This window comes from Pelodiscus sinensis, chromosome 4, assembly GCF_049634645.1.
Source record: "Pelodiscus sinensis isolate JC-2024 chromosome 4, ASM4963464v1, whole genome shotgun sequence".
Classification (NCBI taxonomy): Eukaryota; Metazoa; Chordata; order Testudines; family Trionychidae; genus Pelodiscus; species Pelodiscus sinensis.
The window spans coordinates 52,370,729-52,395,000 of NC_134714.1; the positions used below are offsets into that span (position 1 = coordinate 52,370,729).

General features: G+C 37.3%; 1 long non-coding RNA gene across 1 annotated transcript in view; it reads left to right on the forward strand.

Moving 5' to 3' along the window:
* The window catches only part of LOC142828976 (uncharacterized), a 106,955-nt gene that overhangs the window by 50,473 nt on the left and 32,210 nt on the right, over nucleotides 1-24,272 (forward strand). The window contains exon 2 of the long non-coding RNA XR_012903167.1: nucleotides 23,923-23,988. This is a non-coding gene — a long non-coding RNA (uncharacterized LOC142828976). The remainder of the gene's footprint in view (nucleotides 1-23,922; nucleotides 23,989-24,272) is intronic.

The window sequence follows — 24,272 nt, forward strand, 5'->3', positions numbered from 1 at the left end:
CTTATTGCATGGTAAAGTAGTGGGATGGTATTATTTAGTTAGTTCTGGATTTGTTCCTACAATGTGCCACTAAACCAGGTACTGTCTTTTGAATTTGTGATGAACTTGTCATCATAATGTTTTGTGCATAGAATGATAATATAGATAAATAGTTTCTTGAAAATTGCAGGGCTGGTCTCTTAATTGTTCACAGTTATATGATTCTTACTCCTCTAAGAACCAAATATGAGACATATCATGTGGGACAAATATTGTGGGATTTCACTAGTGTCCTTTGAAATGAGATATAGTTGATAGCTGTGTAAAATTAGCTGCGTTACTTACAGTTTTATGCCTGATTCAGCAGAGTACTTAAACGCATGTTTAAGTATGTAACTAGTCCCATTGATTTAAAGGGGAGTGTTCATGTGCTTAAAGTTAAGCACGTACTTAACTACTTTGTTAATTGGGCCCTTCGTGTGTAACTCTTGAAATAGAAGTGGCACCCACAATATTCTTGATTTGGGAAAATCTTCATTTTGTAAAGATTTCTACTTACAACCCTTCCCCCTCCCCCGCCTTTTTAATTTGGCACTGAAAGCTGTCCTTGTATATAAATAACATCATCTTCTTTTGCCGTAGTCTTAAAGAAAGTATCTCAGTTCTCCTGCTAGCCATTAGTTCAGCAGCTCCTCTAGCTTCAAAGCAAACTGTGAGGCATTAACTGATGCCTCTGACAAATGGAATCCCATACAAAAGACTCTGGCATTCCCTTGAACTGATGCAAACTAGCTAGATATAGCTTTCTCTGAAAACCTAAACAAAATCAATTTTTGCCTATACTATATCTAAAAAAAACTGTCAGAAAAATTAAGAAATGAGTGAGACTTTAGTAAATATGTTTCAAAGCTGAAATCTTGAAGCTGTACATCTCCTCCTTACTTATTATCTCATAAATATCTCCCTCCTAAAGATACTAGTGCAAACTTTCTAAAACCCTCAATAGACCCTGTTCAGTTTAATTTTATGTCTTGAAAAGCCCCCAAGGGTCTCAGAAGCTCCTAGCATAAGGTTAGATCAAGCCTAAATTTATATAGTATGTTCTTCAATAGCACTTAACTCACTAAAGAGACTTAGGTGCTTTTGAAAATAGAACTTAGTCTCTTCAGTCACTTCAGAACTTGTGAAAACGTTATCTATATTACCCTTATATCATATGAGAAAGGTGGTTAGATTGTCAGCTACACACAGAGTAAACAATGGTATGGCTTTCAATTTACAGGGAAATAACTTCATCTTTCTGCAATAGTGATCTCACGCCTACACAGCCCTGACACACTCTCTCTGTCAAAAACAAATCTCCTAAGCAATTCTGAAGAAATGGTGGCACTAACTAAATGAAGCATCTTCCTCACCTAGCTTCCTTCCTCAGTGGAAACCACACTTGAAGTAAATTCATCACAAGATGGGAAATCTCATAGTACCAGAAAGCTATTGAATCTAATAAAAGATATTGAAATACTCTGAGAGGAATTCTGTCTCAAAATTAAAAATTCTGTGCCTAACATGTTAAAATTCTGCGTGCTTTATTTGTCAAAATAACAAAATAGTCATACCAGTTTCAATAGTTTGAATAATTAATTTCGAAATGCTTGTCAGTATGTCTGCAAAATACAACCAAGACTCAGGAAATGTTTAAAAATGTATTCCTTAGTAGGCATACTAATGCAGAACTTTGAGTTCATTGAAACTACAATACAGAATGAGAGAGCGAGAGACCTTGAGAGAGAGAGTTTCCCTCAGGCATCTCTTAGAGTAGGGGTGGGCAATAAAACAGCATAGTTTCTTAGAGTTAGCCCACAGCTCCCATTGGTTGGGAATGGCAATCCATGGCCAATTGGAGCTGCAATTGCCCGTACCTGCAGAGGTAAATATAGTCATTGTGCTTGTCCAGAGGCTAACCCTGGAGAACCAAATCCGGCCCGCTGGCCAGTCTTTGCCCTCCTCAGAGGTAATCAGTATACAATTGGCATGTTACAGAAAAACTATTAGGAATGTTTTAGAGAGTTTATAAAATGTTACAGGGATTATCTTTTGTATTCCAATGCCTATAAATTCTGAAGTCTTAATTACCATGAGTAAAATCCTAGTTCTATTAAGGTCAGTAAAAGTGTTGCCATTAACGTCAATGGAATCAAGATTTTGCCCCTCAAGACCGCCAGTGTAGAACATAGAGGGAAAGAAAATATAACACAGAACATGGTATTTTAATGAATGTCTCATCCAATACTCAGTCATTCCAGAACTTCAGATGAATCTTGTGTTTCAATGAGGTTTAAAACTCCTAAACTAAGAACCCAATTCTGGGTGATATAAAGCTCTGGTTCCTCCTCCCCAGCCCCCACAAGCTGCATGATAGGCATAAAGTATGCCATTTTTATGATTAGAAGAGGCTTTCCTGGGCTAAGAGAGAATTTTGTGTACCAGGTATCTGACGCAAGACTAATTCTATAGGAACCTTTTAATATAAAGGGAGGAAGAAAACCCATTTATGTGGCCAAATTGATTTTTGTTTTTAATGCCACTCTTTAAAGCTGCACAGGGTTTTGGGGTATTAGAAAAAATTCTAGGAGACAATATGTGCCTTTTTAAGGGCTTTTCCCCAAGAGCAGAACTGAACTTTGAATATTTCTTTTTACTGACACATTTATTTATCATTAAGGTTTTTGACATGTTTTCTTATTATTGTTTAATACTGATGTCAGTACAAACTCATAATATAGGTGCAAACATCTGTTGTTTACTTGGAAATGATTAGTTTCCATCTATAAAAATTCCATATTAAAAATAAATAATAAAAACATCCAATGCAATAATAAAAACACTCACCTTTAAAAGTTTGGAAGTGTATTGGAACCTCCAGAAAAGAAAAGGGACTCTACTTCCATATCCTTACACTGATACATACAGGAATGAATTAAACTAATTCTATCCATCCTCATATCTGCTTTAGCTCTCCCTCCCCCTTCCAGTTCATTAGACACATCAGCCTGCTCCCCTACTCCCTCAGTTACCTACCTATCCTACACAATTAATCTTCCCTTGCCCAAGGGCCCCCCTCAGTAGTTGTCCTGTCATATATCCACATTCTCACTCATATTTGGGCACATGTACAAGATCCTCACTTGCTTTCCTACTCCCTCATGCAGTCAAGCAGTAGTCTTAGCCCAGCAGGATAGCCTTTAGTTGTTGTGCTGGAGGGGTGGAAGGAGCAGAGCCTCGCTCCTCCCTGAAACCTGTTAATCTCAAAAGTGAAGGATTTACCCATGAAGGCTCCTTGCTCCTCTGCATTCCCATTTGTCCTTCCCAAATCAGCTCCCACAACTCTGATAGCCCTGTTCTACACTAGGGCTTTATTTTGAAATAACCCTCCTTAGGTCAAATTAATAAGTGGAGCATCCACGGTACCAATCCCATTATTTTGAAATAATGGGCTGCTTATTTAGAAATCTGTACTCCTGCTTTCCTCAGGGAATAATCCTAATTTTGAAATAGCAGTAGTGTGGACTCTCCAGTGCCACTATTTCGAAATAACTATTCACCAGAGTAATTCGAACAAATTACTCCCCAGTGCTTCCTGGGGCTCTAAGTTGAGGTAGCACATACGCATTAACGGAGCCTGCCTTGCACTAATTTTGAGGCTTACCTATAGTGTGGACATACTATTTCGATTTTGTTAATTTGGGAGTTATTAAATCAATTGTAGTTATTTCAAAATAGATTTCTAGTGTAGACATGCCGATAGGAATCAGACTAGCACTAGCTCAACCAATCACTGACTACACCCAGAATCCTCCTCAGCAGGAAGCTGCAAACTGCATAGAGAGCAGCATGAACAAATAATTGCTTAAAATCATATTAACTTTGCTTAAGTCCGTGGGTGGTGGGAACTTGATTTTGGAGGGAAGGAGAAAACTGGCAGAGTTTGGTTTAGCCTCCTGCATTGCCTTCCACAGAATTGAGCTTTCATGTACCCTTAAAAGTACAATAATATCAGGTTGAGGGACGCCTACTCTGTAGGTCTTAATCTGCTTGCTCTTTAAGCTCCCCCATCCATGTTTATGAGGAAACTGGGGAAATGAGGGAACATTATGTTGTTTGTTTTATACTGTTATATAAAATCTGAAACAAAAACAAAAAGCAAAAATTTTAATATATGGATATATAAAGTTAAAAAATTGTCACACTAATATTAAGACCCACATTTTTAAAGCATTTACAATATGGCCCTTGTGCATTTTAATAAAACTAATGCGGCTAAGGCTTCAAGGCAAATTCATGGGTATCGGAGGGTTGCAGGTAGATCTAGAATAAGTCTAAAATTCTATTTTCAGGTATAGAAGAAGTTTCCTAACTGTACGTGTTCTCTCATACTTCTATTCTTCACATCTAAGTAAGCGCAGGGTAGGTTATGAAGTTTGAACTTTAGCTCTGTGTTCCTCTGCTTTTATGGGTTAAAGTCATATCTCACTGTTATTTTGTGTGATTTAATACATTTCTTTGGTATTTTTCTCTTCCTTTTAATCATCTTCAAAGATAATGTAAGCGTTGCATTCACATGTACATGTTGTATTGCCAATCCGTGAATCTCACATTTGGCCCCTTCTGCTTCTCATATTTTCTACTTGTAATCTCACCTCTGAATTGTTCACTACTTTTTTGTATATTCTTGCATGAAGATAAAAATATAATCACACACATGCACATAACATAGCATAACAACCTTATAGGTAGAGGATTGTAATTTTATTTGTAATTATATGATCTTTTTCAGTCTATTTGAAAATTGCATTGCAGTTAAACTATATTTCATTGACATAAATCTACACTACCACTATTTCTGTACAAAATGGAGATCATCTTAATTACAAGTGTGAAAAGATGAAGTAATTCACTGATGTCTGTTGAGTACTCTGAATTTACATTGATGTAAGACTAATCAAAATCTGGCCCCATATATCTTTGAATAAAAGACAAACTTTACCCCTTATATTGCAGAAGGATCTATTACATTAAAATATGCAAAACAGAGATGTTTGTTTTCTTCTCTTATTTGCATATTACTCATAACTCTGCCTACAAAATGTAATTGATTTGCATTCATCTCATTTCTTGTGGATAAAATGCACCACCTCCACAAAGATTGCACCTTTTTTCCAAAATAACTATGTATTTTTGTTTATTACTGCACAGTGTTTGTGCCACTGTTGTTGAGCTTGTGACAGCATCTCCATTCATAAACCCACGTCCTGAGGGTATGCCATTTAAGATGGAGTCAAATGGAGTGTTTTTATACCCATATTTCCCCCTCCCCCTTTGTACAGAATCAGAAATGAGCCAGCAAAATCTATTTTAAATGTTGCCATAAGCTCCTTAGAAGCTTTCAGAAAGCTATTTTCAATACTTGTAAGAAGTGCTAGTATACTGTATTGTCTATATTTCATCTCTCTCTGGCATGACTGATGACTCTCTTTCAAGGTGAGAAGCAGGACATTGGAAGTGAATGAAGGGCAAATTTTATGAGTACAGTGAAACAGGGTCCTTTCCAATATGACTGAAATATGATGGCATAGCTCTTTCTTGCCATTCATATATACAAATAAGTAAGAATAAGGAGCATAACAAGGGTGTATTGTACATGGAGGTAATTGATTTGAGAGAGGTAATCTACTAGATCATTTTCATTACTTTTCTTCCTTACCTGTCCTATGGGCATGACTCTGATCTCATAGTAGTTTTTTACACTGGGTGTAATTCAAATTGATTTCATGGTAGTTATTCCTGATTCACACTGGTCTGAGAGAGAGGGTCTGAGTGACATCCAAAGACTACTGCTTTTTCAATTCTACTAGAAATGTGAAAAATATAGAAAATTAAATATTTATAAATTAAGACGTAATATTTCTCATTAAAGAATGAGAATGAAAATTCAAAATACAGGCTGGGTTAATCTTTTTAAAACTGCTGCTTCTGATAACATTTAACTCATTGGTCTCTGTGCTTTTTTGCCTGCCACTACACATATATGTTATGATATCTGGTGTCAATAGAATATCAATTAAAAAGGATACAATGTCAGGAAATGACAGGCAAGGCAGAATATACTGGATGGATGAGTTTACTGGATGATAATAAAGAATAATTCAGCTCTAAAGAGGTCATCATATTTGTGAATCAAGCCCAGTGATTTTTTTTTCTTGCTTAAATATAAGATTGGACAGGACTTGATAATTATAATAGATTCAGCTTCTGATAGTTTGGGGTTTCATAGACTCATACATTTTTAAAAGAAAATGGGCCATTTTGATCATCTCATCTGATGCCCTCTATAATGCAAGCCATAGAATTTCATAGATTGATTCCTGGATCTAGCCCAATCACTTGTGGCTGAACCAGGGCTTATCCTTTAAAAAAGATACAAAAACTTAATGTAAAGAATTCATGTGATGAATTTACCACAGCCATCAGTAATTTGTACCTGGGGTTTATTTCACTACAGTTTACATCTGGTTGGAACTTTGATGAGTTCAACTTCCAGCCACAGGGTCAGATCTCGTTATGTCTTTGTCTAATAGTTTAATAAGCCCTTTACTATCAGGTATTTTCTCTGTGTGTAGGTAGTTATAAATAGCTATAAATATAAAAGCTTATCCAAAGCATTGTAACTATCTACACTTTCTAATACCACAAATTTTGCTACAAATCTCTTATGAACCTAATTTGTCACTGCTAGGATATCCCTGTCCCAGGCAGAAAAAGGTAAAGATGAACTTTCCTTGCAGTATTTTCACTCCTATAAGTCCAGTCCAGTCTGGAACCTCAATGTGAAAAAGTGCATTGAAAATTCAAAGATAAATCTCAAGAGAACAATTCAGTCTAATAATAATAATAATAATTAATAATAAAAATCACTCAGGCTTCATTGAAGGGACTAAGGCAGGGGTAGGGAGCCTCAGGCCCAGGGACTGTATGTGGCCCCTAGCTTGCCTGGATCTGGTCCTCTATGGTCAGGGCCCCTCCATTATTGGGAAGCTTGTACTAATGCTCCAGCCTCCCTGTTGCCCCACTACAGAGCTGAAGCACACAAAATCTACTAGGCTGGCCCCCACTAGGCTCTGGGGTACAAGAGGAATGTAGAGAGTAGGTTTCAGTGTGTTGCTTTCTGGATATCTGATTTGTGACCATTAATTCTTTCTCATAGAGCCTTTTTAGTTTGGCCAATACACATGGCAGAGGGGAATTGCTGGCATGTGATGGCATAGATCTAATTAGTGGATGTGCAATTGTATGAGCCTCTGATGTGGTGGTTTACGGGCTTAGGTCTTGTGATGATATTGCCTGTATAGATCTGTGGACAGAGTTGGCATTGGGGCTGACTGCAGTGGATGATTATGATGGAGGCGTGCTGAGTGGTTATTGGAAATAGTTTGTTTGAGGTTAAGGGGTTGTCTGTAGGCAAGGATTGGTCTGTCTCCCAAGGCACGTGAGAGTGATGGGTCATTTTCCAGGATAGGTTGTAGATTGTTGATTTTAACTTCCCTGGGCACTCATTAATGGTTCTCAAAGTCACCGTATTATTTCAAACCAATTTCAAAAGCCAGCTTGACAGGGAACTCAATTTCATTTACAAGTTTGATTCCTACCACAGAAGTCTAAACAAAGACATTGGCTGAATGACCCACTATATTCCACATCCTAATGACATAAAAAACCAAACTAAGGGTACTTAGAGTGGGTACTAAGTATTGTTATCAGTTTCATTTAGCATGGACACTTGAATTGACAATTTTTCCCCCCTTTTTCCTTCTTTTTCCTTCTCTCCCTCTCCCCCATCCCTTCTCTGTGCTATTTATTTGAAAACTGGACCCCTTAAACTCCATTCATCTGAAAAAGTGGGTTGTGTCCACAAAAGCTCATGATGCCATCTACATGTTTTGTTAGTTTCTAAGGTGATGCAAGACTATTTGTTGGTTTTTAAGTTTTTTCTAGTTACAGACTAACACAGCTACCACTCTGAAACTTTTTTCTCCTTCTCAATTAGGGGCCATGTCAGTGAGGGTTTTTTTTTCTGTAGGTCAGTGCATCCCAACCCAAAAAAGGTTCCCCAACTCTTGACTAAGGCTTTAGAGGGTTCCTATTCTGGAAACGGTTAATCCACCTCTTTCTCTTTCCCTTACATTTACAAGTGAAACTGCAATTGTTGTCAGTTTAGGATCACAAATCTACATTCACCAGGTGTTTAAATTCATTTAGCCAAAATATAAATGTTAGGGATAGAAAACATTCCCCTTTATTCAGAAATTGAGCTAGCAGTCCCCTGCGAGACATCACAGTCTTTTTCACCATCAGCCTCTCTCAGTACGTGTGCTGATGAAGGCCTCTCCAGCTCTGCTTCTGTCCATCACATCTGAGAGTCTAAGTGAAAAGAGCCCTGCCATTTTTGGCAAGAGTATGACGAAGTTGGCAGCACTGCCTATCCACTTGACCTCACAAGCAAGAACAAACCTGGCATGACATGATATTGCCAACAGTATTACTCAGTTTCTTTGTGATTTGACATTATCCCACTGTCTAGAAATTAGTATAACTAAATCTGCCTATACCAGCAAAAATACTAAATCTATTGCCAATCTTACAGTGTTAAAGGAATTCACAGTTAAAAATATTCCATAACTTTTGCCATTGTGAATTATTGGTATGAGGCATTTATATTTTTTACACAACTTATTACTATAGCTGGACAACATCATTTAAGAGTAGTACATACTTTACAGGCAGACTATATTATGTATGTTGACATGAAACAGTCACATCCAATTTTTTTTCATGGACCTACCTCTAGGTTTCAAAACCTAAAAAAAAAAAAAAACCAAAACAAAACAAAAAAACAGGCTTGAATCCTTTTTCCTGCAATACCATCAAGAAGTTCCCCCTACAGGTTATGTACTCCTTAGCAAGGTGGTTGAGTGCCAAGAAAAGGATGTGCATTCCATTGATAGCACCTCCACAGTTAGAGAACCCCATCAGGGCAAAACCCTTCACCATGTCCTGCACATTTCGCAGAGTTACTACCCTTTGCAGAAGAAGAGTATTGATTGCTTTGGCTAATTGGATCACAAAAGCCGCATCTGTAGATTTACCCACTCTGAATCGATTCCCAGCTGACCAGTAGCTGTATGAGTTGCAAGTTTCCACAAGGCTATTTGCTTCTCAACCACCAAAGCGGATCTTATTCACTTCAGGGTGGGGAAAAGCAATTTCTATGAGACCATGAAAGTGGTCTTACAGATGCAAAATTTTTGCAGCCCGCTGCTGATTATCCCATAGCTACCTAACTATGTAGTCCCACCAGTGCTTGTCTCATGTCACCAGAACCAGTGTTCCACTATGTCAAGAGGATCGACTGCCTCTAACATCTGCCAATGCTTCACACAAGTGTCTATTTAAGCCTCCTCACTTTCTTCCTCACTCTAGCGGACCCTGGATAAGCTCTGGACATACTGCACATAAGGCATGAGATGTTTGCTGTGATTGCCATAGCTGCTTGGGGCCACTCCAAAATTTTGTAAGTGGTCAAGGGCTTCATTTTTCTATGAAGTGGGTGTGGGGTCTGAGATGGAGCTCAGGGTAGGAGACTGGGGTGCAATACAGGCTGTGGTGTCTAAGAAGAAATTTGAGTAAAGGATGAGTTTGGGACTTGAAGCAGTGGGATTGGGGAGCAGAGTCTGGGGGGGGGGGATATGGGTGCAGGAGAGGATGTTGGTCTGCTATGGCATCTGCATGGATAACTAGGGGAAAAGAGCATGAAAAGATTATTTGCTATTGCTTTCAACCAGGGAGAGGAAGGGAAGAGATGAGTGCATTGACAACATGTCCTGAAACATTGACGAAATGTACCCAGAATCACCCAGTGCACTGGTTTGGTCCCACTGGGGACTGGGAGCCTATCCCAGAATACAAAGTGGCAGCAGAAACTGTGGGATAGCTATTCACATTGCATCCCTGTCAAAGTAAATGGTAACCACTCTACTAGGGATGCACTGTCTGTGTCGAACTCTTGTGCACAGTGGTGACATGCATGTTTGGCTTTACAAAATCAGGTGCTAAAAACAGACCTTAATAAATTCAACCTTATCTCATAGTGTAGATGTGGCCAAGAGTCCTAACTGAAAGGGAAATTTTCTCTGATAGCCTAAGTTTTCTGTTGCTCATTTTCATTACATAGCGTTGTCCTACCCTGTGTGGTGTTTACAGCCTCAAATAATTATAAACAGTTACTATATCCTCTACTTTTCTCATGGTTCAAATAGCAAACTTTCACATTGCATAAAGGCATTCAATGGCACAGGAGGTGGAGGAAAATAAAAAAGGGGCATGTTCCTTACTGAAAAAGACAAGTTATTTTAAATTGCAAGGAAAACATAATTATAGATAATTACAACAGATTACACTTTCTACACACATACACTCATTAAATTACTTATTAGATGATTATTTTTGATAGAATTTTTACTTTCCTTTTACTTGATGTTACATACAATAATTGTGTACTGAAAAATCTCAAAGTACCTACCAAAATTGTCTTAACTTTTAATAAGCAAAAGAAAGAGACTCCCAAAGAATGAGAGGTAAAAGCAGCAGTCTCTAGTAATTTCCAATCATTTTTCAAGCCAGCACTGTTTTCCCTTCAGATTAAGCACAGGTGCAGGCTACAACTTTAGTTGCAAAAAAACAAAAAACAAAACCCTCTAATTTGATCTTGGCCAAGATTTTGTAACCAATAGGAACACAACAATTCACATGATCTTCATTCTAGCCCATACCATTAACCTTTTTTTTACTGACCTAACACTCTGTGTAAAACATATATTTACCAATAATAATGGAGCAGAACACAATGCAATAATACTCCCCAGTAATGATGACATCTGGTCATGAATATACGCTAAACATATATTATTAAGAATTGCAACTAGAAATACTGTTGAAGCATGCACTACTTACAAGATCATCTACAAAAATACCATCAGAAAACAATGGTATATCTTTCACTGATCTGTACAACCACAATTTTTTGTACAAAGACAAATGGAGAAAAGTTGATATCCTGCACAAGTTAGTGTTTACTAAATTCACTATTATTTAATGCTTGAATTACTAAAAATAATATAACCAAGTTTTGAAATAATTATATTCAAGAAAATATTAACTTAGACTTGATATCTGGACTTTGGGTGGGCACAGGGACATTCATTTACCATACATTTGCATGATGCCCAGCATTATGGACCCCTGACCTAAGTGAGGACAGCAAGCAAAATAAATGACAATAATGAAAAATAATATTATAAGTTTTCCTGAGAATCACCTCAGACCTAGATCAATGTCTTATCGTGGAAGTAAGTAGTTTTAGTTTAATTCTCTCCTTTGACTGCATCAGTTACCAACTTAGGGGCTGAAAAGATGCAAGACATTTTGGTAAGCGACTCAAAGTTGGGCACAAAAAATGCAATGCTGATTCTTTGTAATTGTGTAGAAATTCCTTCTTCACCATCCCTCCCTGCTCTCTTCATACTTGGGCTCAAATGGAGACAAATAAAACATTCCCCCCAGTGCATTTTACTTAAGTCCCTTTTCTGATTTGAAGCTTGTAATATTTTCTCTCTCAGTTTGATTCAAATTTCATTGAAATCAGGAAGGACTCTTATTGACTCCAATGGGCTTTGGACAAAATCCCAATTTCTCACTTCAGAAAGTCATTATAATGATTCCTCCTACCTAGCAAATGTTATCTTATTTCTGCCTCCATATTAGATACCATTTTTTAAATCTTGTGTTCCTGCCAAAAACTTTACCATAAATGCAATAGATCTGGTTCTTCAAAACCTCCAACTTTCTGTCAAATGCAAACTGGTTTTTAATTAATTGTTTTGAGATTTTTTAAATAGGGATTGTCTTTTAATATGTTTCATCATAAGTGCTTGCGGAGAATATTAGGAGTAAACTATGAGGAAAGATAAATGAATGATGAGGTCAGAAAAATGGCTACAAATAATTTGTAAGAGAAGACAACAATGGCTAGGGCGTGTTTGAAATGGGAAGACTTAGGTCACATGGCAAGCATGGAGAATGTGGGTAGCCCAATGTGCTAAAAAGCACAAGAGGGACTAAGGTAAGGTCTTAGGTGTCTTTTAGTAGGGGATGTCTTGTTATCCCCAACACTTTGAATTTTATCTGCCTATGATTTTAGATCCAGATTCTGAGTTGCTTTGAAGATGTATAGGTCTTTGTTATAGGTTAGGGGGTTGGGGGAAGAGGTGACTATATGCTACTATGATCCTGGATTTTGAGGCCTTCCAGGGACCAGTCTGGTCCTTGAAATAAATTCAAGCAATTGAAAGGCTCCTCTAATACCTGGTTGCTCATGGCACCAAGCTATTCTAGCAGCTGTGAATAGCCATAACATAGAGACACTTCCCACATCTGGGGCTAGACGAGGGTGAGTTGTAGAGCCTTTACGATGATCTGTGCCATTTGGAATTTCTCTGTTCCAGGAAAAGCCTTGAAGAAGATTAAACCAATTTTCCAGTGTCTTTTCACCACTGGAGTAGCACTGGAATGGGAACCAAAATTCAGCTTTGATAATGTAACTCTACAAATAAAATCACTGGGTTGTGCATTGAATGAGTTCATACTGAGATAATTTTAATTGTGTCTGACCCCTACCTGTCCTACCTTTGAAATAATATTGTAGTTTATCAAAATAACAGCAATTGTTTTCAGCAGTCTTTATTCATTGGATGTGCTTTCCAGGACCAACAAAACATTATATTTATTTAGCTTAATCTATATAAACAGTGGAATACATGAAATTGAGGAAAAAGTTAGTAACACTTGCACAACTTCTTTCACGTATGTTCCTCCTTGATTCTTCTTCATCTCAATGAGATGGAGACCACGTTCCTAAAAATCCTTACTGTCATTAGAATACCTGCAGAGTGATACCACTAACAGACCTGGCTGTTTGTTTCTAAGTAAGAACAGCTGTGCAACAGACTGTCTGAACAGTCCCTATTACAGAATGCAACATGGATCATTGACACAAAGGCAGCACTATACCAGCTGGCTCTCTGTCTCAGTGCGTTTCTATTCCTGGATGATTTACCTGTTCTCAGTCCTGTCACCTTAGCTTTTCTGCCATCCAATTAAAAACCACTGTTGCTGGATTCACTCTGCTATAAATTAGCAATGCTATTTATGAGACCCAAACTAGCCACTTAAAAAAATTCTATGATACATGACTTATTTTTAAATTCATAAAAGCTGCTTGATTATTTATTTGTGATATATTTTAGTTCTCTTGTGGAGTTTAGATCAGAAAAAAAATCTTTTCTAATGTATTCATATGCAGAGATCTAAATTTCCTAATCATAATCATGTCAGCAAAAATGGAGCTGCTCTGAGGATAACATTTTAGTCTAGAAAATGATTTCCCTTTAAAATGGATTCAATGGACATGATGATATAAAAAGAAGATGCAAAATTACACACAACAGTTTGCATAATCAAAACAGATATGTGTTGTATTCAGGCAGGAGGTTTTTTTTTTACCACGTTAAATGGAAGAAAATAGACCTCTTGGGATTCTGCAACTGTGTTATGGTTACAAATGCAGCAGTTGTGGAATTCCAATAGGATTATAGAGAGCATATTCAGAACTTCAAAAAAATATTCAGTCAAGGTAGAGATTCGATGACAATGAAGAATAAAGGGATCTTTTAAATTAATTACAGTCCATTTATTTCAGACTGCAAAGCACCCCATTTTCTATACTGTATCTGAAGTTAAATTTTGTGAAAGTCTGATCATGTGTGTAATCATTTGTACAAGAAATATTATTGATCCCCTTTTAAATAAGTATTAATTCAACAAAGATATAGAGCTTTATTCAACAGAATATACATGTGGATATCTGTATACCTGTACCCAGAGAAAAACTTGCATGTTACGCAATAATTTCTGAAGTGCTCCACAGATGTCTCTTGCAAAGAGTTGCTCAACCTCAAATTAGCATCTATCTTCCCTAATGAGCAATAATCTTCATTCAACAGATCAACAGATCATATTACATGTGGCTGCAGAAAGTGTTTCTTTTTAAAAGATGATGTGAACATCACTGAATGTGAAACTAGTCCTTAATGTTTAAACCTTTTAAATCCATCACATGAGGCTGGCTACACTTGTATGGAAGACCGTACAATGAAAGCTTGCAAGTTGATTTAGTGGGTGCCAATCTTCCTTTTAAGTTACGGCTCACCCAGAGCCCTACTACCCTTTACTTGTTCTCCCCTTTACAACCCCTACTCCTTGTTCTCCCCTTCCATTTCCCTTCACCCTCTCTAAGTCACTCTTCATTTCAACATTTTCATTTAAGTCCAGAGGAAGCCAGAAGCCCTCATTCCAGAAACATAAGAACATAAGAATAGTCATACTGGGTGAGACCGAAGATCCATCTAACCCAGTATCCTGTCTTCTGACAGAGGCCAATGCCAGATGCCCTGAGAGAGAACATAAGAACATAAGATGACCTTCATGACATCTGTTGGCAATGAGTTCCACAGGTTGATTTTCCATTGTGGAGAAAAGCACTTCTTTATGTTAGTTTTAAATGTGCTGCTTATTCATTTAATTGGGTAACCCCTGGATCTTGTTTTATGTAAGGGGAAAATAACATTATCCTATTCCATGTTTGCATTCTTTCTAAATTGAACAGTTGCAAACTTTTTAATCTCTCCCTATTTGGAAGCTGTTCCATATGCTTAACATTTTTATTGCTTTTTTCCATAGTTTTTCTAATTCTAATATATCTTTCTTGAGATGGGACAATAAGAACAGAACACAGTATTCAAGATCGACGAGTAGACCTGTGGCATCTTTTAACAGATTTATTGGAGCATAAGCTTTCATGCGCAAAGACCCACTTCATCAGATGCATGTCTTTGATGAAGTGGGTCTTTGCCCATGAAAACTTATGCTCCAATAAATCAGTTAGTCTGTAAGGTGCCACAGGACTCCTCATCGCTTTTGCAGATTCAGGCTAACTCGGCTACCCCTCTAGTATTCAAGATGTGGGTGTATCAAAGATATATATAGTGGCGTTATGATATTTGCTGTTTTATGATCTATTCCTTTCCTAAGGTTTCCTAACACACTTAGCCTTTTCGCCTGCAACTGCATATCGAGCTGATATTTTCAGAAACAAGCGGATAAAGGTCAAGGAAGTTTTCAGTGAAGAACAACCATAGGACAGGAAACGGATACTGGGAAGCATTTTACAATCAAGCTTTGATTATTCATGGAATCCTGAAAATCAAAAGTTTCTGGCTATAATACAAATCTATGGAGCATAACAAAAATCTTTAATGAGCTTATAGGCAGCTGAAAAAGTAGGGAAATAAAAGTTTCCTAATAATCTGACTGAATTTTATCCAATCTGTATATTCAGGGGATAACACTTTCTTCCATCCACGTTTTTATTCCATGCCTATCACAGAGTACCGAGTAAAGTACCGGAAGGATATTTAACTAACATCCTTCAGATTACCCCATCTTGGAAAACCTACTGTACTGCACAGTTTCATCATTAGCATTGCCAAAGAGTACAGCTATTGGCTACTAAAAAAGCACATCAAGTGCCTGGACAGAACTGTGTGGGAGGCTGTACCCTTGTCAGCTGACAAGATCTGCAGGTTGTGTTGTATGCTGTTCAGTGTTACAATCAAGAAAACATTTTCCTTGGCTCAAGACGGCACCAGCTTTTACTGTTCAACAAGAATGACAGGAGCAACACAGGAGATTTTGGCTTAATGGGAACTTTTTCTCTTAAGTGACATCTTCTTTGCATAGGTGGAAATTATTTCTGCCAGTGCACTCACAAGTACATTTTCAAGAAGCATTGATTTTATAATGAGAAATAACACACTGTCTAGAAATAAATGTTTAATATATATCTACCATCTCTATCCAAATGTCTTCACTAGTAGAGTCAGAGTGAGAATGATCATTAGGAGATAATCTTGAGGCCAGCCAGGAGAGAGGGTATGTATTGTCAGAATTGTCTTTGGCTGCTATGGTACCTAAACTTGATTCGTGTTTCTGAGAGACTACTCAGACTGAAGTGGGTTCGACCATTAAGAATGCACATGGAAGAACATGTCTGGCATATTAAGTTGTTAGCCAGAAACAGTGACCTACCTAAAGAGCTTGCTAACCATTAAAAGGTCTCTCCAAATGAATGCTATAATGTTGTTTTTACTTTATCCAGCTGTCAGTCATTATGATTCTATCTAGTTAATACATGCAGCTGGCACCCATTACTACGATATCTGAGTGTCTCACAGTCTTTAATGTATTTATGCCCACAATACCCACATGAGGCAGAAAAGTGCGATTACCCCCATTTTCCTGAGTTGGGGAGGGGGGACTGAGGCACAGACAGACTAATGATGCATCTAAACTTTGAGCTGGAGGTGTAATTTTATCTCAGTACTCATGGTGACTCTCCTCAGGCTAGCCTTCTAAAAGTAGGCATGTATGCCCGGCATCATGAGTACATACCTGTCCATGACCCTAGATATGTATTTAAGCAGCTAGCCCCTCCCGCTGTAGCTACACTTCTATTTTTAGTGTGAGTATGGCTCCTCTAGATGGCAATTAAACCTTCAGCTCAAAGTATAGATGTATCCTAAGTGAATGCCCCAAGTTTGCACAGGAAGTTAGTGGCAGAACTGGAACTTGGAGGCGTGTCTTCCAGACTTTAGGCTGGTGCTTAGCTATTGGACCATTCTACCTTTCTGTTTCACTATTTTTCTTCCTGATGATAGATCCAACATTTGGGACATGGACTGAGCTGTAACTGGGCTCAGTGCATCCTAGGAAAGATGTATCTGTGGGGGAAGAGGGTTGACTTTTCTGGTCCATGTTGATCCTGGGGGCTGTCTGGCCAATGAGTTGTTCCTAACATTTAGCAGGTTGCTCTACTTTATGCCAATTCCAATATCCTCTGAAGGGCCATACTGAGAATCAGAGATCAACAAGCCATAGGGACACCAGAGCTAAATCCCATTTATACTGGACACACCATGTAATTAGGAGTTAGGAGATGCTATTGTAGCAACTTCTGTGATAGCCTTATGCCACCATAGTCGCAGGGCTAAAATACTGAGTTTTTGACCTGTCTAAAACTTGCCTTGTGACCCTTAAAACAAATAGCTTCAGTCACCTTGATATCTGAGAATCCTTAAAACTAATCTACCCAAGCTGGGTTTGTCTAACAGTGCTATTGCCATCACAAATTCCTTCTTGACATCAGGAGGAATTAGTGGCTCGTGCACTGAAAATCCTACTAAGTAACTGCCTACATCTTTAGGCACCTAAATACCTTGATAAATCTTATTCCAAATGTCTTTGCCACCTGAAAAATGTAGCAGTCCGACATGAAACAAATGATTTTTTTCTCAGTCCCAGTGTAGTGGAGAGGACTTGCAGAATTGGAAGCATCACTGAGACTAGCAATGATGTCATTATTGCTCATAGGCACAGAAAAGTTCTATTGGCAAATGTATGGATTATCCTGGCTTGTACAGGCAGTGCCCTTGGTATAAGAGTGGCACACAGGCAAGTCAATACGAATACTATACCTATTGTGCAGAAAAATAAAGAACTTCATTTTCCAGGCCTTTCAGTCTGGCACATTTCTGAGCACTAAATTCACTCTAAAAATTGAAAAAATAAAGTACCTAATGTTGGAAACTACACTTAGAGCCTACTAAAGGCCTGTACAGTCTCAAAAGAGAGGTTTTCATTTCCTTCTTACTTAAAAAAGAAGAAGAAAAAAGTACATACATTTTCCTGCAGTTCTACAACTACATGGAGAGTGAGTGGTTGTTGCAGAGCTAATGAAAAGAATACTTCTTGAAGCTGATGGTACATCCTATTTCCATCTAATTGTATGGCTTTCTTCTGGTCTTGTGGAAAATTGCGGATTCTGCAATTTGACAGGTAGTTCAGCAATTTTTATGGTTTCTGAAATATTTAAGCTTCATTTTAAACAAAATTCTACTTTGCTGTCTTTGTTGTGAAGATAATCATTAAAATATACATGGAGGCTCTCCTTCCTGCTTAAAGAGCATTGACTCCAGTCAGCCAGCAGCTGCAATACTGACAACGAATCCCCTTTTTCATACCATTAATGTACAAATTTACAGAAGATAGTCTCTGTCCTGAAGAGTTTAATCTAATCTAAGACAAGACACTGTAAGTGGCTATAACAAACTGAAAGTAGGAAATGAGAGAGGGAGGGGGAAGGAAACATAGATAGGAGTAGGTCATACCACAGAATAACTATGTGCATGACTTGATGATTTTGAGACATTCTTTTAAAATTATAAGATATAAATCAGCATACAAATTAGATATCAGCAATCTCTACTAGCCCTCTAGTTAGCCATTGTCAGGACGCAGTAAGGAGATGACAGTAAAGCCAAGCTGAAGCTATTTTTAAAATTATTATCTCTGGTTAAAAAACATGGTCTTAAATAAAAATTAATGCATGTATTTCTTATTCTGGACCACATTCAGGAAACCATCTTATTCAGGAAATCATTTAGCGTGACTTAATGTTAAGCCATTGAAATCACAGAAGCCTATGCACATGCCTAAAGGTAAATACCATGCTTAAGCGCTTTTTTGAATTTGGTCCTGTGTTGTTTGCATAATCTTTGGAAGTTAACTCTCAACTGAAAAAAACTCAGTTTATTGCAAAGCTATTCAAGCATAAGCCATTTCCTAGTTGGCCAGGCCTTTCATGGATTTATTGTTTTATCTGTCAAAACTTTTTTTTTAAATAACAGTTATACTTCAACAACAAACAATTACCATACTCAAGCAGTTCAAATAGTTTGGATAGATAACTGTTCATGCAAACTTTCCAGGCATTCAAAACTTCCCCTCTTTGAGCTGAAACTGAAAATTCTTTCTAAAGTTAGATCCATTGCTAGTCACCTATAAAATGCTGAGGAAATTGTTTGAGTTTCCATCAAACAAACAAACAAACAAACAAACAAACAAACAGTAAATCATATATTAAACATATATTTTATCACTTGGGCTATTTAGCTTTGCTGTTGGCTCTTAATGTTTTCTACTGGTGTGTGTGTGAGTTTGTACACCTTTTAGCATAGATAATTTTGCAAAGGTGCCTTTAAATGAAGAAATAGAAAGTAATACCATGTTTCTGTATATACTCTACTCAAAACTTTGTTTACCAATGCTTTTCCTTAAAAGTCTTTTCTTATGGTATAGCAAAATGGCACTGAATTTACCTACTGCTATCTTTTGTTTTGGCTATAGTAGACTGTTCTGAAAATGTTACAAAATTCTTACCTGTTGTCAGTGCTGTTTTTAATAGTTGTAAGCAGTTGTTTCAACTTACAAAAGAGAGTTTTGATATTTAAATGTTAGGAGAGAAAGTATTATGGGTCGTGACAAGTCACACACTTCTTCAAATGATTCATTTACATATTCAAGTTTTGAAAATGTACCAAGTTTTCTTTTTTTGTTTATGCAGAACTCTCCCTCTGAAACTGACACCATCTCATTTCTAGTTGTTGTTGGCCTTTCTCCTTGTTATGAAATGTACCTGAACTCAGATCACTTTACAGGCGATCTTGAATGTTAAAAACAAATCAGTTGAATTCTTGCTATTTTTCTTTTTAGATGTGTCCAGATCTTGAGCTGGGGTAAACAGACATATCAGTACAACAAAGGCATATGAGTACTGCTGAAATTTAGCCCTAAGAATTTAAGATTCTGAGGGGAAATTGTATGTGAGCATATTAAAATTTTAGTTTAGAGATAACAAAGACTGAGAGGGGATAGAAGTCTTTGTCTACTGTCCAAAGATACTTAGAAAAAGTCAGCAACAAATCCAGTTCTGGACTTGGGTAGTTTTGGAGTACTCACATGAACTCATTACCAAAACCACCAAAAATAAATTCAAATGGAATGCAACGTCAATATAAGAACACTCACAACTTTTCAGTTCTCAGTGACAGGCAATAGGATATACTGATGCTTTTTCCAAGTGGGAACAAAAGATTTCACTAGAAGTTTCCACTGTAAGCAGCTCTACATTTCTAGGGTAACCTTGTAATCTCATATAACATATACCCTCCATTTTTTTCCCTTCATCATATGCTAGCACCATAGATCCAAAGAGATTTACCTTTCAGTCACATTGCCTGTTATTAATTAATTAATTTGTTTTATGGTACTGCCTAGGAGCCCTAGTCAAGGATTAGGACACCCTAATGCTCAGCAATGTACAAAAAGAACAAAAAAGACTGTCCATACCCCAAAGAGCTTAACTTCGATTTCAATCGGACTACTCATATACTCATGTTCTTAAGTCAACTACATGGTTACGTACTTTGATGGTGCATGGCGCCTTGCAGGATCAAACTACAAATGAGGCATAAAGGGAAAGAGAACCTCAGACAAATCAGAGAGTAGCAGATCTTCTACTCCTTCTATCGTCTTCATGGAAATCCCAAGCGCAGCACAGAGAGGTGGGGAGATGTGTAAGAACAATTGGCTTGGGGAGAGAGAGAACAGAATACAGGGGAATAGGGAAAGATCTTTCCCTGATTCGGGGTCCTTTCTTCTACAAGCCTTCAGATAAGGCAACAGTGTCATCAACATACTTCAAAACCTCACTCCTTGTCATAACTATAAATACGTATTTAACTTCAATTGTTTCCATTTGTAAACTACGTAAATAATTCCATGGGATTAAGTGGAATTCATATAAATGCCTCATTATCTATAGAATTAGATACCACATTATATCTTACCATTAACACTTTATCTGATTATTCTGTATATTTCATGTTTTATTTGGGGGAGGTAGAAATGATGGGAAATGATACTTCCAAGATATAGCAGGCCAGATTCATTGCTGGTATAATTATGTCTCTCAACAGTTCCTCATCTTGACAGATGCTACTGATTTTAGCATTAAAGTTCCTTGTGTCACTCAATAATTTGAAAATAGTTTCAGGATTCTTTATTTCTAGTGGCAACAGAGAATCTAAAAATAATGATTTGTATTGAAGGGATGGATGCCATAGCATGTATCTTTCTTGCATGAATTATTTTGTGCTACTTGGTTTGGGTCCCATTTGGGGTTCTTGAAAGGTGGAGTGGACAGAGAGTCCCTCTGAAAAAGTCAATGGTGTTACATCAAGGAGCAGCGTGCTCCTCTCTATGGACTGATACAGCACTGTAATAATCTGAAGCTGACATATTTAAAAATAAATGCTGCAGAAGATAAACTGGCCAAGCAAAATGAGGTTTTATAGTCAATTTGCTGGTACTTCTGTTTTCTGTCTGTCCATTTGCAGTGCACTCGAACTATAAAAGCAACACAATGTGTGTGTCCCTCTAGTACTATACAAGACTGCAAGGGCTAGTACTGGCAAGTTGCAACTGTTTACAGTGAAAAGTTCTAAGATCAAATTCCTTTCTCAGGGCTTGCCTAGATGACATGTTAGTGTGCAGAAAGCTGGGGTGTAAATCTGCTGCACTCTTAACTGTCCTCATGGACCTTGTTGACACTCAGTAAAAGTTCGTGCAGTCCACGGCAGCAGCATCCACACACATAGTTAAAGTGTTTTGCACTAGAACATGTTAGATTTAAACCTCAGGTTGAACTAACTCTCTGTCTAGATCTAGTCCAGTCTCAAACAGTGGATCAGGAACTGGGATCCCCTTTTAATGGGATTAACACGGCTGATTTAGATTTACTGGTGCCTGGGGTTGAAGACTGAGCTCTACTGGTCAGGGTCGAAGCCTGGAAATGAAGCCCTTGCGTTTCAACTTTGCCCCCACCTTGAGCTGTGGGGCTCTGGCTTTGACTCCTTTGTTGTCAAAGAGGGTCACAGACATAGGCACAGCATAGTGAACTTTGAGAACCCCTGCCCTAGACAAATACTCAAGTGCAGTTCTTGAATATTTCCTTTATAATCAATGAAGTTACATAAGTGTGGGCACTAGAGTGGCTTTAGGACAGATTTTGGACCTTAAAAAAGCTTAATATCAAAACTGAGCAACTTCTCTACAAGTGGATGCTCTCCGTTTGTCATTTGCACTATGTAATATATTTAAAGTCCTGATTCAGCAAAGCACTTAAGCATATATTTAATTTCTGTGTGTATTCTCACTCACATTCAGCAAAGCATGTAAGCGCATGCTGAATTTTGCACTCAAGACTCAAGGGGATATATAATCATTTGCATAAATGCTTTGTTGAACAGGGTGGGACGGCTCACATGCTTATAATAAAACATATGTTTACGTAGTTTGACGAATGAGACTTTACAACAGTTTGGAATTTTTAGTCTACTGTGTATAAATGGACTTTCACCAAGCCTGAGGTCATCTTAAGTCAGTTCAACTGTCTGTTAGTTGACAGTTCCAAAGAAGTCCAGTACAAAAATTTGGCCTTGTTATATGTCAGTATATCACACAATTTCCATGGTGTGTACAAAACGCTGCATATAAAGTGTATGATGCATATCCTTTTTGACTGGCATGCATTTGGCAGTCATTATTTGTACGGAAAAACTTATTTTGATACTTAAAGGAGCTTTACTCTACTTCTATAAGCTAAAAAGCCATAACAAATGAAAATTAAGTGAATATAAAACTTTGCAGAGAAATCACTCAATTTTGTAAGTGAAACAGCATTTAGTATAAAAAGCCTGGCCCTTCAAAATGATTGAATAAAATTTTCAGTGTTTATTTTGCAGATGGGTTTTCAGAGGTAGAAAAATGTAATTATAAGAAAAGTAGTAAAATGTGAGCTGTTGGAGGCATAAAGTGCAGCACTTAGAATAAGACAATTGCCTAAATTCCCTGATTGACAGATGGATGTCACATTAGATGAAAACGATAACAGATTTAGTGGACTGAAGAATAACTTCCTCTTGACAGTGCCCTGACCCTTAACCTACAACCTGACTCCTGTTAGCTTCACTAACACAGGGTAATTGTCACAGGTGCAGGATAAAAGAAACCCCTACAGCAGCTACCAGTGGTCAAGGCTTATTTCTTTTGATGACCACAAATGCACTGTTGAGACATAGTCAAGAAGTTCTGACCTTCCTTGGCCTTTGAGGGCATTAAAATTTACCCCTGGGAAAGAAGAAACTATATAAAAGGAAAATGTTCTGTTCTGACTGGTGCAAAGCAATATTTTAACTGTGAAATAATTAAGTATACAAACAGAGCAGAGTGAAGGCAAAGTAATTTATTTTCATTAACACAAAAACATGTTTCTCACACAATTGACATAGTGCTAATAAAGAATAGTACTGTATGCTCAATAGAATTCATGGGTTTTTATAATTATTAGTAAACTCTTTCCCATGTCATACTCTGGATACGTATACTAGTCTGAAATTATTCTGTTGTATTTATATGCTAATAGCGTCCCTTTCAATAGAAGCCAGTTCTTTGAATTTTATTTAAATTTTAGGAAGGTAGAGGATTGTAACAGTACTTATAAATGACGTGGTGACAACTGTGAGATTTCACAAAAGTTTATACCTCCTTCTGTTAGAAAATAGAGTACATTTTATTCTCTTTCTTCAGCAACATGAATGGGGAATTCAGAAAACACAGCGCAACACAATGAGCTATGCAAATATATTTTATAATAGAAGAATGAATATTACAGGAGAAAACTAAATGACTGTGTATCCCATTAGAGTGAAGTCAATGCAGTAACCTGCCTGTGTTGTGTTTTTTTTTCTTTTTATACAGAAGAATGAATATTACAAGGGAAAAAAATGAAATGACTGCACATCTAATTACACTGAAGTCACTGCAGTAAGTAACCTGCTTCTGTTTTCAAAATGTTTAATCTAAAAAAAAAAAGACACAATCAAGTTTTTAAACCCCTGATAACAATAAAGTGGTGTATTCAATTATTGTGTTTATTGGTAGCTTAATACTGGGACCATCCAAATATTTATTCACTAAATATGAAGGAACAAAAACAATGTTCCAAATACAATAGACTTACTGGGATCAAATTTCCATTCAGAACTGTAGAGCTCTAAAAGACTACTATGTAAAAGGCACAAATTACTCTAAAATTCGTTGAGAGTTCT